Source organism: Triticum urartu, chromosome 2A (genome assembly GCF_056163025.1).
Source record: "Triticum urartu cultivar PI428250 chromosome 2A, HENAU_Tu73, whole genome shotgun sequence".
Taxonomy (NCBI): Eukaryota; Viridiplantae; Streptophyta; class Magnoliopsida; order Poales; family Poaceae; genus Triticum; species Triticum urartu.
Window position 1 is genome coordinate 222,913,183 of NC_141874.1, and position 15,117 is coordinate 222,928,299.

General features: G+C 39.4%; 1 long non-coding RNA gene across 1 annotated transcript; it reads right to left on the reverse strand.

The window, feature by feature from the left end:
• Window positions 1–12,095: 12,095 nt before the first annotated feature.
• On the reverse strand, window positions 12,096–12,778 carry LOC147984654 (uncharacterized). The gene is made up of 3 exons (XR_015615058.1): window positions 12,691–12,778; window positions 12,579–12,608; window positions 12,096–12,201 (listed from the first exon to the last, which is right to left on the reverse strand). It is a non-coding gene; the product is annotated as an uncharacterized LOC147984654 (long non-coding RNA).
• Between the last annotated feature and the right edge of the window lie 2,339 nt (window positions 12,779–15,117).

Here is a 15,117-nt window from a genome sequence, read left to right on the forward strand (position 1 = left end):
TCTACTACTATTACTCCACACATCGACCGCTATCCAACATGCATCTAGAGTATTAAGTTCATAAGAACAGAGTAACTCTTTAAGCAAGATGACATGATGTAGAGGGATAAACTCATGCAATATGATATAAACCCCATCTTTTTATCCTCGATGGCAACAATACAATACATGTCGTTTCCCTTTCTGTCACTCGGATCGAGCACCGCAAGATTAAACCCAAAGCTAAGCACTTCTCCCATTGCAAGAAAGATCAAACTAGTAGGCCAAACCAAACTGAAAATTCGAAGAGACTTGCAAAGATAACCAATCATACATAAAAGAATTCAGAGAAGATTCAAATATTGTTCATAGATAATTTTGATCATAAACCCACAATTCATCGGATCTCGGCAAACACACCACAAAAGAAGATTACATCGAATAGATCTCCAAGAGAATCAAGGAGAACTTTGTATTGAGATTCAAAGAGAGAGAAGAAGCCATCTAGCTAATAACTATGGACCCGAAGGTCTGAGGTAAACTACTCACACATCATCGGAGAGGCTATGGTGTTGATGTAGAAGCCCTCCGTGATCAATGCCCCTTCCGGCAGAGCGCCGGAAAAGGCCCCAAGATGGGATCTCACGGGTACAGAAGGTTGCAGCAGTGGAATTAGGTTTTCGTGGTGCTCCTCGATGTTTTCAGGGTACATAGGTATATATAGGAGGAAGAAGTAGGTCAGTGGAGCCACGAGGGACCCACGAGGGTGGAGGGCGCGCCCAGGGGGGTAGGCGCGCCCCCTGCCTCGTGGCCTCCTCATTGATTGCTTGACATCCACTCCAAGTCCTATGGGTCATGTTTGTTCCAAAAATCACGCTCCCGAAGGTTTCATTCCATTTGGACTTCGTTTGGTATTCTTTTTCTGTGAAACACTGAAATAGGCAAAAAACAACAATTTGGGTTGGGCCTCCGGTTAATAGGTTAGTCCCAAAAATAATATATAAGTGTATAAATAAGCACATTAAACATCCAAAACATAATATATAATAGCATGGAGCAATCAAAAATTATAGATACGTTGGAGACGTATCAAGCATCCCCAAGCTTAATTCCTGCTCGTCCTCGAGTAGGTAAATGATAAAAACAGAATTTTTGATGTGGAATGCTTCCTAACATATTTCTCAATATAATTTTCTTTATTGTGGCATGAATGTTCAGATCCGAAAGATTCAAGATAAAAGTTTAATATTGACATAAAAATAATAATACTTCAAGCATACTGACTAAGCAATCATGTCTTCTCAAAATAACATGGCCAAAGAAAGTTCATCCCTACAAAATCATATAGTTTGGTCATGCTCCATTTTCATCACACAAGAATGCTCTCATCATGCACAACCCCGATGACAAGCTAAGCAATTGTTTCATACTTTAGTAATCTAAAAAAAATTCAACCTTCACGCAATACATGAGCGTGAGCCATGGATATAACACTATGGGTGAAATAGAATATAATGAAGGGGGTTATGTGGAGAAGACAAAAAAGGAGAAAGTCTCACATTGACGCGGCTAATCAATGGGCTAGGGAGACGCCCACCAATTGATGTCAATGCAAGGAGTAGGGATTGCCATGCAACGGATGCACTAGAGCTATAAATGTATGAAATCTCAACAAAAGAAACTAAGTGGGTGTGCATCCAACTTGCTTGCTCACAAAGACCTAGGGTACTTGAGGAAGCCCATTGTTGGAATATACAAGCCAAGTTCTATAATAAAAAATTCCCACTAGTATATGAAAATGACAAAACAAGAGACTCTCTATCATAAAGATCATGGTGCTACTTTGAAGCATAAGTGTGGAAAAAGGATAGTAGCATTGCCCCTTTTTATTTTTATTTTTTGGGCCTTTTTTTATTTGGCCTTTCTCTTTTTTGGGACAATACTCTATTAATGATGATCGTCACACTTCTATTTATTTATTTACAACTCAATGATTACAACTCGATACTAGAACAAGATACGACTCTATATGAATGCCTTCGGCGGTGTATCGGGATGTGCAATGACTCATGAGTGACATGTATGAAAGAATTATGAACGGTGGCTTTGCCACAAATACGATGTCAACTACATGATCATGCAAGGCAATATGACAATGATGATGCGTGTCATAATAAACGGAACGGTGGAAAGTTGCATGGCAATATATCTCGGAATGGCTATGGAAATGCCATAATAGGTAGGTATGGTGGCTGTTTTGAGGAAGATATAAGGAGGTTTATGTGTTATAGAGTGCTACCTCTTGAGCACTGCGTTGGTTTTCCCTTGAAGATGAAAGGGTGATGCGGTAAAGTAGCGTAAGTATTTCCCTTAGTTTTTGAGAACCAAGGTATCAATCCAGTAGGAGATCACGCTCGAGTCCCACGCACCTACACAAACAAATAAGAACCTCTCAACCAACGCGATAAAGGGGTTATCAATCCCTTCACGGTCACTTACGAGAGTGAGATCTGATAGATATGATAAGATAATACTTTTGGTATTTTTATGATAAAGAGAAATAAAGATGCAAAGTAAAATAAACGACAATAGAAATAGCTAAGTGTTGGAAGATTAATATGATGGAAGATAGACCCGGGGGCCATAGGTTTCACTAGTGGCTTCTCTCAAGAGCATAAGTATTATGGTGGGTAAACGAATTACGAGCATAGTTATGAGAATAACTAGGTATGATCATGTATATAGGCATCACGTCCGTGACAAGTAGACCGAAATGATTCTGCATCTACTACTATTACTCCACAGATCGACCGCTATCCAGCATGCATCTAGAGTATTAAGTTCATAAGAATAGAGTAATGCTTTAAGTAAGATGACATGATGTAGAGCGATAAACTCATGCAATATGATATAAACCCCATCCTTTTATCCTCGATGGCAACAATACAATACGTGTCGGTTCCCTTTTTGTCACTGGGATCGAGCACCGCAAGATTGAACCCGAAGCTAAGCACTTCTCCCATTGCAAGAAAGATCAATCTAGTAGGCCAAACCAAACTGATAATTCGAAGAGACTTGCAAAGATAACCAATCATACATAAAAGAATTCAGAGGAGATTCAAATATTGTTCATAGATAAACTTGATCATAAACCCACAATTCATCGGATCTCGACAAACACACCGCAAAAGAAGATTACATCAAATAGATCTCCAATAAGATCGAGGAGAACTTTGTATTGAGATCCAAAGAGAGAGAAGAAGCCATCTAGCTAATAACTATGACCCGAAGGTCTGAAGTAAAATACTCACACATCACCGGAGAGTCCATGGAGTTGATGTAGAGGCCCTCCGTGATCGATGCCCCCTCCGGCGGAGCTCCGGAAAAGGCCCCAAGATGGGATTTCTTGGGTACAGAAGGTTGCGGCGGTGGAATTAGGTTTTCGTGGTGCTCCTGGATGTTTGGGGGGTACGTGGATATATATAGGAGGAAGAAGTACGTCGATGGAGCAACGAGGGGCCCACGAGGGTGGAGGGCTCGCCCAGGGGGGTAGGCGCGTGCCCAGGGGGGTAGGCGCGCCCCCTGCCTCGTGGCCTCCTCGATTGTTTCTTGATGCCCACTCCAAGTCTCCTGGATCACGTTTGTTGAGAAAATCACGTTCCCGAAGGTTTCATTTCGTTTTGCACTCCGTTTGATATTCCTTTTCGGCAAAACTCTAAAATAGGCAAAAAACAGCAATTTGGGCTCGGCCTCCGATTAGTAGGTTAGTCCCAAAAATGATATAAAAGTGTAAAATAAAGCCCATTAACATCCAAAATAGATAATATAATAGCATGGATCAATCAAAAATTATAGATACATTGGAGACGTATCAAGCATCCCCAAGCTTAATTCCTGCTCGTCCTCGAGTAGGTAAATGATAAAAAAGAATTTTTGATGTGGAATGCTTTCTAACATATTTCTCAATGTAATTTTTCTTTATTGTGGCATGAATGTTCAGATCCGAAAGATTCAAGATAAAAATTTAATATTGACATAAAAATAATAATACTTCAAGTATACTAACTAAGCAATCATGTCTTCTCAAAATAACATGGCCAAAGAAAGTTATCCCTACAAAATCATATAGTCTGGCTATGCTCTATCTTCACCACACAAAATATTTAAATCATGCACAACCCCGATGACAAGCCAAGCAATTGTTTCGTACTTTTGATGTTCTCAAACTTTTTCAATCTTCACGCAATACATGAGCGTGAGCCATGGACATAGCACTATATGTGGAATAGAATGGTGGTTGTGGAGAAGACAAGAAAGGAGAATATAGTCTCACATCAACTAGGCATATCAACGGGCTATGGAGATGCCCATTAATAGATATTAATGTGAGTGAGTAGGGATTGCCATGCAATGGATGCACTAGAGCTATAAGTATATGAAAGCTCAAAAAAAGAAACTAAGTGGGTGTGCATCCAACTCGCTTGCTCATGAAGACCTAGGGAATTTTGAGGAAGCCCATCATTGGAATATACAAGACAAGTTCTATAATGAAAAATTCCAACTAGTATATGAAAGTGATATCATAGGAGACTCTCTATCATGAAGATCATGGTGCTACTTTGAAGCACAGTGTGGAAAAAGGATAGTAGCATTGTCCCTTCTCTCTTTTTCTCTCATTTTTTAGGCCTTCTCCCTTTTTATGGCCTTTCTCTCTCTTTTTTTCATCTGGAGTCTCATCTCGACTTGTGGGGGAATCATAGTCTCCATCATCCTTTCCTCACTTGGGACAATGCTCTAATAATGATGATCATCACACTTTATTTACTTACAACTCAAGAATTACAACTCGATACTTAGAATAAAATATGAATCTATGTGAATGCCTCTGGCGGTGTACCGGGACGTGCAATGATGCATGAGTGACATGTATGAAGAATTATGAACGGTGGCTTTGCCACAAATACGATGTCAACTACATGATCACGCAAGCAATATGACAATGATGAAGCGTGTCATAATAACAGAACGATGGAAAGTTGCATGGCAATATATCTCAGAATGGCTATGGAAATGCCATAATAGGTAGGTATGGTGGCTGTTTTGAGGAAGGTATATGGTGGGTGTATGATACCGGTGAACAGTGCGCGGTATTAGAGATGCTAGCAATGGTGGAAGGATGAGAGTGCGTATAATCCATGGACTCAACATTAGTCATAAAGAACTCATATACTTGTTGCAAAAATCTACAAGTTATCAAAGCAAAGTATTACGCGCATGCTCCTAGGGGGATAGATTGGTAGGAAAAGACCATCGCTCGTCCCCGACCGCCACTCATAAGGAAGACAATCAATAAATAAATCATGCTCCATTTCATCACATAACGGTTCACCATATGTGCATGCTACGGGAATCGCAAACTTTAACACAAGTATTTCTCAAATTCATAACCACTCAACTAGCATGACTCTAATACCACCATCTCCATATCTCAAAACAATTATCAAGTATCAAACTTCTCATAGTATTCAATGCACTTCTATGATTTTTTTTATATTATTCCTAAAAGCATATTTCCATGTTGTTCTAAAGGACTCTCAAAATAATATAAGTGAAGCATGAGATATCAATTATTTCTATAAAACAAATCCACCACCGTGCTCTAGAAGATATAAGTGAAGCACTAGAGCAAAAACTATATAGCTCAAAAGATATAAGTGAAGCACATAGAGTATTCTAATAAATTTCAAATCATGTGAGTCTCTCTCAAAAGGTGTGTACAGCAAGGATGATTGTGGTAAAATAAAAAGCAAAGACTCAAATCATACAAGACGCTCCAAGCAAAACACATATCATGTGGTGAATAAAAATATAGCTCCAAGTAAAGTTACTGATAGACGAAGACGAAAGAGGGGATGCCTTCCAGGGCATCCCCAAGCTTAGGCTTTTTGGTGTCCTTGAATTTTACCTTGGGGTGGCATGGGAATCCCCAATCTTAGGCTCTTTCCACTCCTTGTTCCATAATCCATCAAATCTTTACCCAAAACTTGAAAACTTCACAACACAAAACTTAAATAGAAAATCTCGTGAGCTCCGTCAGCGAAAGAAAACAAAACACCATTTCAAGGTACTGTAATGAACTCATTCTTGATTTATATTTGGTGTTAAACCTACTGTATTCCAACTTATCTATGGATTATAAACTATTTTACTAGCCATAGATTCACCAAAATAAGCAAACAACACAAGAAAAACAGAATCTATCAAAAACAGAACAGTCTGTAGTAATCTGTAGCTAACACAAACTTCTGGAACCCCAAAAATTCTAAAATAAATTTCTAGACGTGAGGAATTTATATATTAAACATATGAAAAAAGAATTAACTAAATATCACTTTCCAAATAAAAATGGCAGCAATTCTTGTGAGTGCTAAAGTTTCTATTTTTACAGCGAGATCAAAAAGACTTTCCCCAAGTCTTCCCAACGGTTCTACTTGGCACAAACACTAATTAAACACAAAAAGACACAATCGAAACAGAGGCTAGATAAATTATTTATTACTAAACAGGATCAAAAAGAAAGTAATAAAAATAAAATTGGGTTGCCTCCCAACAAGCGCTATCGTTTAACGCCCCTAGCTAGGCATAAAAGCGAAGATAGATCTAGGTATTGCCATCTTTGGTAGGCAATCCATAAGTGGCTCTCATAATAGATTCATATGGTAATTTAAATTTATTTATAAGGAAGTTTTCCATGCCTTTCCTTAATGGAAATTGGAATTTAATATTCCCTTCCTTCATATCAATAATTGCACCAATCGTTCTAAGGAAAGGTCTACCAAGAATAATAGGACATGAAGGATTGCAATCTATATCAAGAACTATGAAATCTACGGGCAAATAGTTCCTATTTGCAACAATAAGAACATCATTAATTCTTCCCATAGGTTTCTTAATAGTGGAATCCGCAAGGTGCAAGTTTAAAGAACAATCATCAAATTCACGAAATCCTAGCAAATCACATAAAGTTTTCAGAATCGTGGAAACACTAGCACCCAAATCACACAAAGCATAGCATTCATGATCTTTAACTTTAATTTTAATTTTAATAGTATGTTCCCACTCATCATAAAGTTTTCTAGGGATAGAAACTTCCAACTCAAGTTTTTTTTCATAAGATTGCATCAAAGCATCAACAATATGTTTAGTAAAAGCTTTATTTTGACTATAAGCATGAGGAGAATTTAGCACACATTGCAAAAAGGAAATACAATCTATCAAAGAGCAATTATCATAATTAAATTCCTTGAAATCCAAAATAGTGGGTTCATTGATATCTAAAGTTTTGACCTCTTCAATCCCACTTTTACCAATTTTTACATCAAAATCTAAAAACTCCGAATTTTGGAACGCCTTCTAGGTAAAGGTGGCTCATCTTAAGTCTCATCATTATCAAGATTCATATTTCAAAACAAATATTTAATAGGAGACACATCAATAACTTTTAGATCTTCATCTTTATTTTCATAGAAACTACAAGAACACGCTTTCACAAAGCAATCTTTCTTAGCACGCATCCTAGCGGTTTATTCTTTGCACTCATCAATGGAAATTCTCATGGCTTTGAGAGACTCATTGATATCATGATTAGGTGGAATAGATCTAAGTTTCAAAGAATCAACATCAAGAGAAATTCTATCAACGTTCCTAGCCAATTCAACAACCTTAAGCAATTTTTCTTCAAGCAAAGCATTGAAATTCTTTTGCGAATTCATAAACTCCTTAACACTAGTCTCAAATTTAGAGGGCATCTTATTAAAATTTCCATAAGAATTGTTGTAGGAATTACCATAATTATTAGAGGAATTACTAGGAAACGGCCTAGAATTAAAATTACCTCTATACGCGTTGTTACCAAAATTGTTCCTACCAACAAAATTCACATCCACAGATTCATTATTATTATCAATCAAAGTAGACAAAGGCATATCATTAGGATCAGTAGGAGCACTCTTATTAGCAAACAATTTCATAAGTTCATCCATCTTTCCACTCAAAACATTAATCTCTTCAATTGCATGCACTTTTTTACTAGTAGATCTTTCAGTGTCCATTGAGAATAATTAACCATAATATTATCTAGGAGTTTGGTAGCTTCTCCTAAAGTGATTTCCATAAAAGTGCCTCCCGCGACCGAATCTAAAAGATTTCTAGAAGCAAAATTCAATCTGGCATAAAAATTCTGTATAATCATCCATAAATTCAAACCATGTGTAGGGCAATTATGTATCATTAATTTCATCCTCTCCCAAGATTGTGCAACATGTTCATGATCAAGTTGCTTAAAATTCATAATATCGTTTCTAAGATAGATGATCTTAGCGGGAGGAAAATACTTAGATATAAAAGCATCTTTGCACTTATTCCATGAATCAATACTATTTTTAGGCAAAGACGAAAACCAAGCTTTAGCACGATCTCTAAGCGAAAATGGAAATAGCTTAAGTTTAACAATATCATTATCCACATCTTTCTTCTTTTGCATATCACACAAATCAACAAAGTTGTTTAGATGGGTGGCGGCATCTTCACTAGGAAGGCCGGCAAATTGATCTTTCATGACAAGATTCAACATAGCGGCATTAATTTCACAAGATTCAACATCGGTAAGAGGAGCAATCGGAGTGCTAAGAAAATCATTGCTGTTGGTATTGGCAAAGTCACACAATTTAGTATTTTCTTGAGCCATCGTGACAAGCAAGCAATCCAACACACGAGCAAACAAGAAGCAAGCGAAAACGAGGCGAACGGAAAAAGAGAGGGCGAATACAACGACAAGGGTGAAGTGGAGGAGAGGAAAACGAAAGGCAAATGGCAAATAATGTAATGCGGGGGATAAGAGTTTGTGATGGGTACTTGCTATGTCTTGACTTGTGCGTAGACTCCCCGGCAACGGTGCCAAAAATGGCTTGTTGTCGGGAGTCAAATCTTGACTTGACTTGGCGCGAATCTCCTCGGCAACGGCGCTAGAAATCCTTCTTGCTACCTCTTGAGCACTGCGTTGGTTTTCCCTTGAAGAGGAAAGGGTGATGCAGTAAAGTAGCGTAAGTATTTCCCTCAGTTTTTGAGAACCAAGGTATCAATCCAGTAGGAGATCACACTCGAGTCCCATGCACCTACACAAACAAATAAGAACCTCGCAACCAACACGATAAATGGGTTGTCAATCCCTTCACGGTCACTTACGAGAGTGAGATCTGATAGATATGATAAGATAATACTTTTGGTATTTTTATGATAAAGAGAAATAAAGATGCAAAGTAAAATAAACGGCAATAGAAATAGCTAAGTGTTGGAAGATTAATATGATGGAAGATAGACCCGAGGGCCATAGGTTTCACTAGTGGCTTCTCTCAAGAGCATAAGTATTACGGTGGGTAAACGAATTACTGTCGAGCAATTGATAGAATTGAGCATAGTAATGAGAATATCTAGGTATGATCATGTATATAGGCATCACGTCCGTGATAAGTAGACAGAAACGATTCTACATCTACTACTATTACTCCACACATCGACCGCTATCCAGCATGCATCTAGAGTATTAAGTTCATAAGAACAGAGTAATGCTTTAAGTAAGATGACATGATGTAGAGGGACAAACTCATGCAATATGATATAGACCCCATCTTTTTATCCTCGATGGCAACAATACAATACTTGTTGGTTCCCTTTCTGTCACTGGGATCGAGCACCGCAAGATTGAACCCAAAGCTAAGCACTTCTTCCATTGCAAGAAAGATCAATCTAGTAGGCCAAACCAAATTGATAATTCGAAGAGACTTGCAAAGATAACCAATCATACATAAAAGAATCCAGAGGAGATTCAAATATTGTTCATAGATAAACTTGATCATAAACCCATAATTCATCGGATCTCGACAAACACACCGCAAAAGAAGACTACATCGAATAGATCTCCAAGAAGATCGAGGAGAACTTTGTATTGAGATCCAAAGAGAGAGAAGAAGCCATCTAGCTAATAACTATGGACCCGAAGGTCTGAAGTAAACTACTCACACATCACCGAAGAGGCCATGGAGTTGATGTAGAGGCCCTCCGTGATCGATGCCCCCTCTGGCGGAGCTCCGGAAAAGGCCCCAAGATGGGATCTCTCGGGTACAGAAGGTTGCGGCGGTGGAATTAGCACTTCAAAAAAATACACTTCCATGATGATACGTGTTTGTCACAGTAGGTCACGTTTTCTGTCATGCATGTACATCCATCACGATTTTATGACAGAATCAAGATAGTCATACATGTGCTATCGTAGAAGTGTTCCATGACATTACCAAAATTATCATCACGGAAGTGTCCACTTCTATGACGATAAATCGCACGTCACAGAAGTGCTTTCGTCAAGGGTGACCGACACGTGGCGTCCATCGTAACGGAACGCCATTAAGCTATCGGGTCGGGTTTTGGATCCGGTAACCCGTTAACAGCCCCAACCAATGGGTATTTTCCACGTGTAAAATCATCATTGGTTGGAGGAAACACGTGTCGGCTCATCGCTGGGACAGATGTCATCCACTCATTGGACATAAGGTGCCTATGATACGTCGACACGTGGCACGGCCCAACAGAGGCCCATTCCTGTGAAAAGGCCGGCCCGTTTGACTTGGTCAAAAGGTGGCGGGCCAGCCCATGGAAAGCCTGTTAACGGCCTGTTCGCATATAGCCCATTTACAGCCCGCTAACCCAATGCCCGTTACGCCCTATTCGAATTAGGCCCAGTAGCGTCATATGGGCCATCCAATATGATTCCAGCCCGTTTTCACTTCTGGCCCATGTATGGCCCATGACGTCTTTCGGCCCATATGAGGCCCTATGTAACTCTTGGCTTATTAACGGCCTATGGTGAAACTGGCCCGTAATGAACAGTGTATCACTTTACACCCATTAACGGCCCGTGGTGAAACTGGCCCGTAAAGAACAGTGTATCACTTTATACCCATTAACGGCCCATTATTCCGTTGGGCCGTTTCCAGCCCATGTTATCTTTCAGCCTTCTCAGAGCCCATTTATTCTTGGGCTATTTTCCAGCATTCGTTTACTTACGGCCCGTTACTGTCATTTTCTGCTTGTGGGCCAAATTCAGCCCGTGGTTATAGTCGGCCCGTTTGTGGTCCGTTAATACATTGGGTCGTTTTCATAGCATCATCAAATACGGCCTATTAATGATGGCCCGTTATGGTCGGCCCATGAACGGACGATTCCAACTCTAGCCCGTTTACGGCCAGAATGCGGTCTGTTTGGCCCATGTTTGGCCAGTCGATCATACGGCCCATATAAGGCCCATTGATGACCCCGCCCGTAGAAGGCCCATTGTTTCTACGGCCCGTAGAAGGCCCAGTGTTTCTACGGCCCGTAGAAGTCCCACTGTTTATACGGCCCGTAGAAGGCCCACTGTTTCTACGGCCCATAGGAGGCCCAGTGTCACTACAGTAAATATTAGCCCATGGTTATTGTGGCCTAGTTTTAAAAAATAGGTTATTGCAGCCACTAGCAAACCGCAGAAAAAGAACTGCACTGACTACAAGCAAACAAATAAACAAGACAACAAGGAAATAAATAAGCAAGCAGCTTACACTAGGCTATCACGGCTATTACACATATTACATCCACTAGGCATCAAAGTTCGCCACGAGTGCAAATATAGGGAACACAGCAGCATATAAACGCCACAGCAAAACAAGTCCAGAACTGAAACCACTTCAGAAGATCTCAAGAAACAATATCCTGGGTACCCATAATGCTGGCAAGATGCTTAGCAAGCTTATTAACTTTCTCTTGTTTGGCGCTTAAGTCCTCCAATGCTTGCTGTTGCACCAGAAAGTATGCATCTGAATTCTGCAGGGACTTCCTCAGTCCTTCGGCTTTCTGTCGCATAACATATGATCGATGTCTTTCAATTTGAAGTTGAGACTCAAGAAGCCGAACTGATTCAGGCAACGAGTTCGAAGAGCTGGTGCCAGCAGTGGTAGCCACTAACTCGGACACTACATCAAGACAGGACTTTGGGGTTGTCTCAGTGTCTTCAGTATAGTTTTTATCAGCTTTCTTGGAGACCAACAGGGATGTCTCACTATCTTGAATCTTATCTGCATTACTTCCTTTACCATTGCATAACAGGGTACTCTTCTCCAATGTTTTATCCGCGTTCTAAAAGAGAAACAAACAAACACATCTCAGGTTTACAATGTAGTATATGAAACTCATTTTGGTAAACCAGTTCAGTAGTAAGGTGGACAGGATAACAACATGAAACAAACATATATCTATGTAGTATGGTCACTGTATGGTCTATATCATTCTAGTTTATGTTGCCAAATCAATATAGATACAGTTCGAATCATATCTATTTAAGACAAAGCAGCATAGGCAGAATATAAGTGTGGGAAACTACACAACAATAACAACACTTGTAATGTGCATGGCATGAGAACATAACTGTTTATTCAATTGAAACTGAAATCAACGTAGAGCAAGTTACAACAGCAAACAGCCAAACACATTGAAGAAATAGGTTTAAAACATACCTGTTGCGCCATTGGAGTTTCAATTGCATCCTTCAAATTTGAAATTAGTTGGTATCAGTAAATACAGTGATGCAAGAGGAAAGTAGTATAAACCATAGCTACGGAACCTGACCTGAGAACAATTCTTCTTCTGCTTTAAGCGTTGACTTCGGGTTCGGAGTGGTGGTCCTCGTGATTTGGGCACTGCAGTTGCCTTACTAACTGCTCGTGTTTGGGTGCTCTATGGTGGAGACGATGCTGTGTCAATGGGAACTGGGTGTCTATCTGTCGGGGTTGGGGTTAGAAGGGGTGTAGCTAGTTCTCTGTCCAATTGGGTAGGGGTACAATCTGCATGAGTGTGGGTTATGTGTGGTGGGGCTGGTTCTTGGGCAAGTACAACTGTGGTTCTATCTACATCGATAGGTAGCACGATCTTTTCTGAAGACCGTGTTTTTACTCCCACAGATACTCCCATCACTCCCTCCAATTGAAATGGCTGATAAACAAGAAAAGTAATTGAATGTACAGACATTGTAAGATAGACAGGTGCAATGGATAGTAGGGAAGAAAGCAGGGCATGAAATAATTGACATTTATGTTGTCTAAGCAAACAGAATAGCAGGACATAATTTCACATATATGATGGCTAATTAAACAGGATAGCATGACACAATTTCACATGTATGATGGCTAACTAAACAGGATAGAATGACATACTTCAAAATATGATGACTATGTAAATAGGATGACATGATATAACTATATGATGTGTCTATTAAAGTGGTTGGCATGCCATAAATCACAAACATGCCATCGATGGAAACATGATGGCATGATATAATTCACGGATAGAATGACATAATTTAAAATATGATGACTATGTAAACAGGATGAGATGATAGAACTATATTATGTCTTTAGAAAATGGGTTGGCATGCCATAATTCAGATACATGCTTTCTATGTAAACATCATGGCATGACATAATTCAAATATATGATTTATATACTAAGTAAGTGAGCAGAGGGCAATCACATATATGATGTGTCAACTAAGGAGATGGCATTCAATATTGTGTATATGATGTAAAAACTAAGCATTGCAATGCAACATATGCATTATATGAGTAATATAACCCTGCCAAGTTTGATCGTACACCTCAGGGGGATAATAGGATTGGTCATCTGCCTCTGAATCCTCCTCTGAAGAGCTATCTGTAACCAGCAAGATATCTGCTTCAGCAGGTAGCATTGTCTGCTCTGAAGACCTTGTTTTCACTCCAGATTTCTCCATCACCAATTCAAATGGCTGATGCACAGGAAGAGCAGTTGAATATACAAACATTGTTGACAAAAGCAATGAGAAATACAAAAAAAGGACGGCATGATATAGTTCACATATATGAAACTTGCCTAAACAGCATGGCATTGCATAATTCACATACATAATGCCTTGCAACAAGATAACATTGCATAATTCACATACATAATGCCTTGCAACAAGATAACATTGCATAATTCACATATATAATGTCTTGCAACAAGATGGCATTGCATAATTCACATATATGGTAATTAGACACTAAACAGGTGGCATTCACACAAAGCATGTCTAAACTAAGTAAATGACATAGCAATGCAAGATACCATACGCACGATATGAGCAACATAACCCTGCCAAGTTAGGGCATGCACCTCAGGGGGGAATATGACTGGTCATCTGTCTCTGAATCCTCCTCTAAGGAGCTATTGGTAACCAGCAAGACATGCGCTTCATCAGATAGCATAGTCTGCTCTGAAGACCTTGTTTCCACTCCAGATTTTTCCATGACCGTGCCGAATGGCTGATGCACAAGAAGAGTAATTGAATGTACTAAATTTTTTGACAAATTTAACACGTAATAAAAAAAATGATGGCATGATATAATTCACATATAAGATGACTGGCTAACCAGGGTGGCATTGCAAAATTCACATATATAATGCCTGGCTAGACAAGATGACATTGCATGATTCACATATATGATAAAGAAACTAAACAGATGGCATTGACACAAAGCATGTCTAAACTAAGCAGATGACATCTTTAATGTATACAGTAAGCAATGCAAGGCACCATATGCATGATATTACCAACATCAGCATGCCAAGTTAGAGCGAAGACCTCATGAGGTAAATAGGAGTGGTCTTCTCCTTCTGAATCCCCCTCAGAACAGTTATCTTCCTCTTGATTACGATCTGAAATGGGTGGAGGGGGGGCTGCCTTTGCGCCCACCATGGAACGACGTCTGCATGAAATTTTATTGCCACGCAAGGCTCGTCTCTTTTGCTCTACATGATCAGTTCCATTGTGTACAATAACTGTCATGCATAGGAATAAAACATAGTGATATTATGTAAGGAGTGCATGCACAAATCCAGAGTGATGGTAGCAAACTGTGGATAGACCCAAAACCAATGATAGCAGGCAGATAATAGCTTTAGTTAAAAAATACAGATAATGGCTCCTTTAATGTTTGTTTGCACCCAACATGAAACTCATAGTAGACACCGGAGATTAAC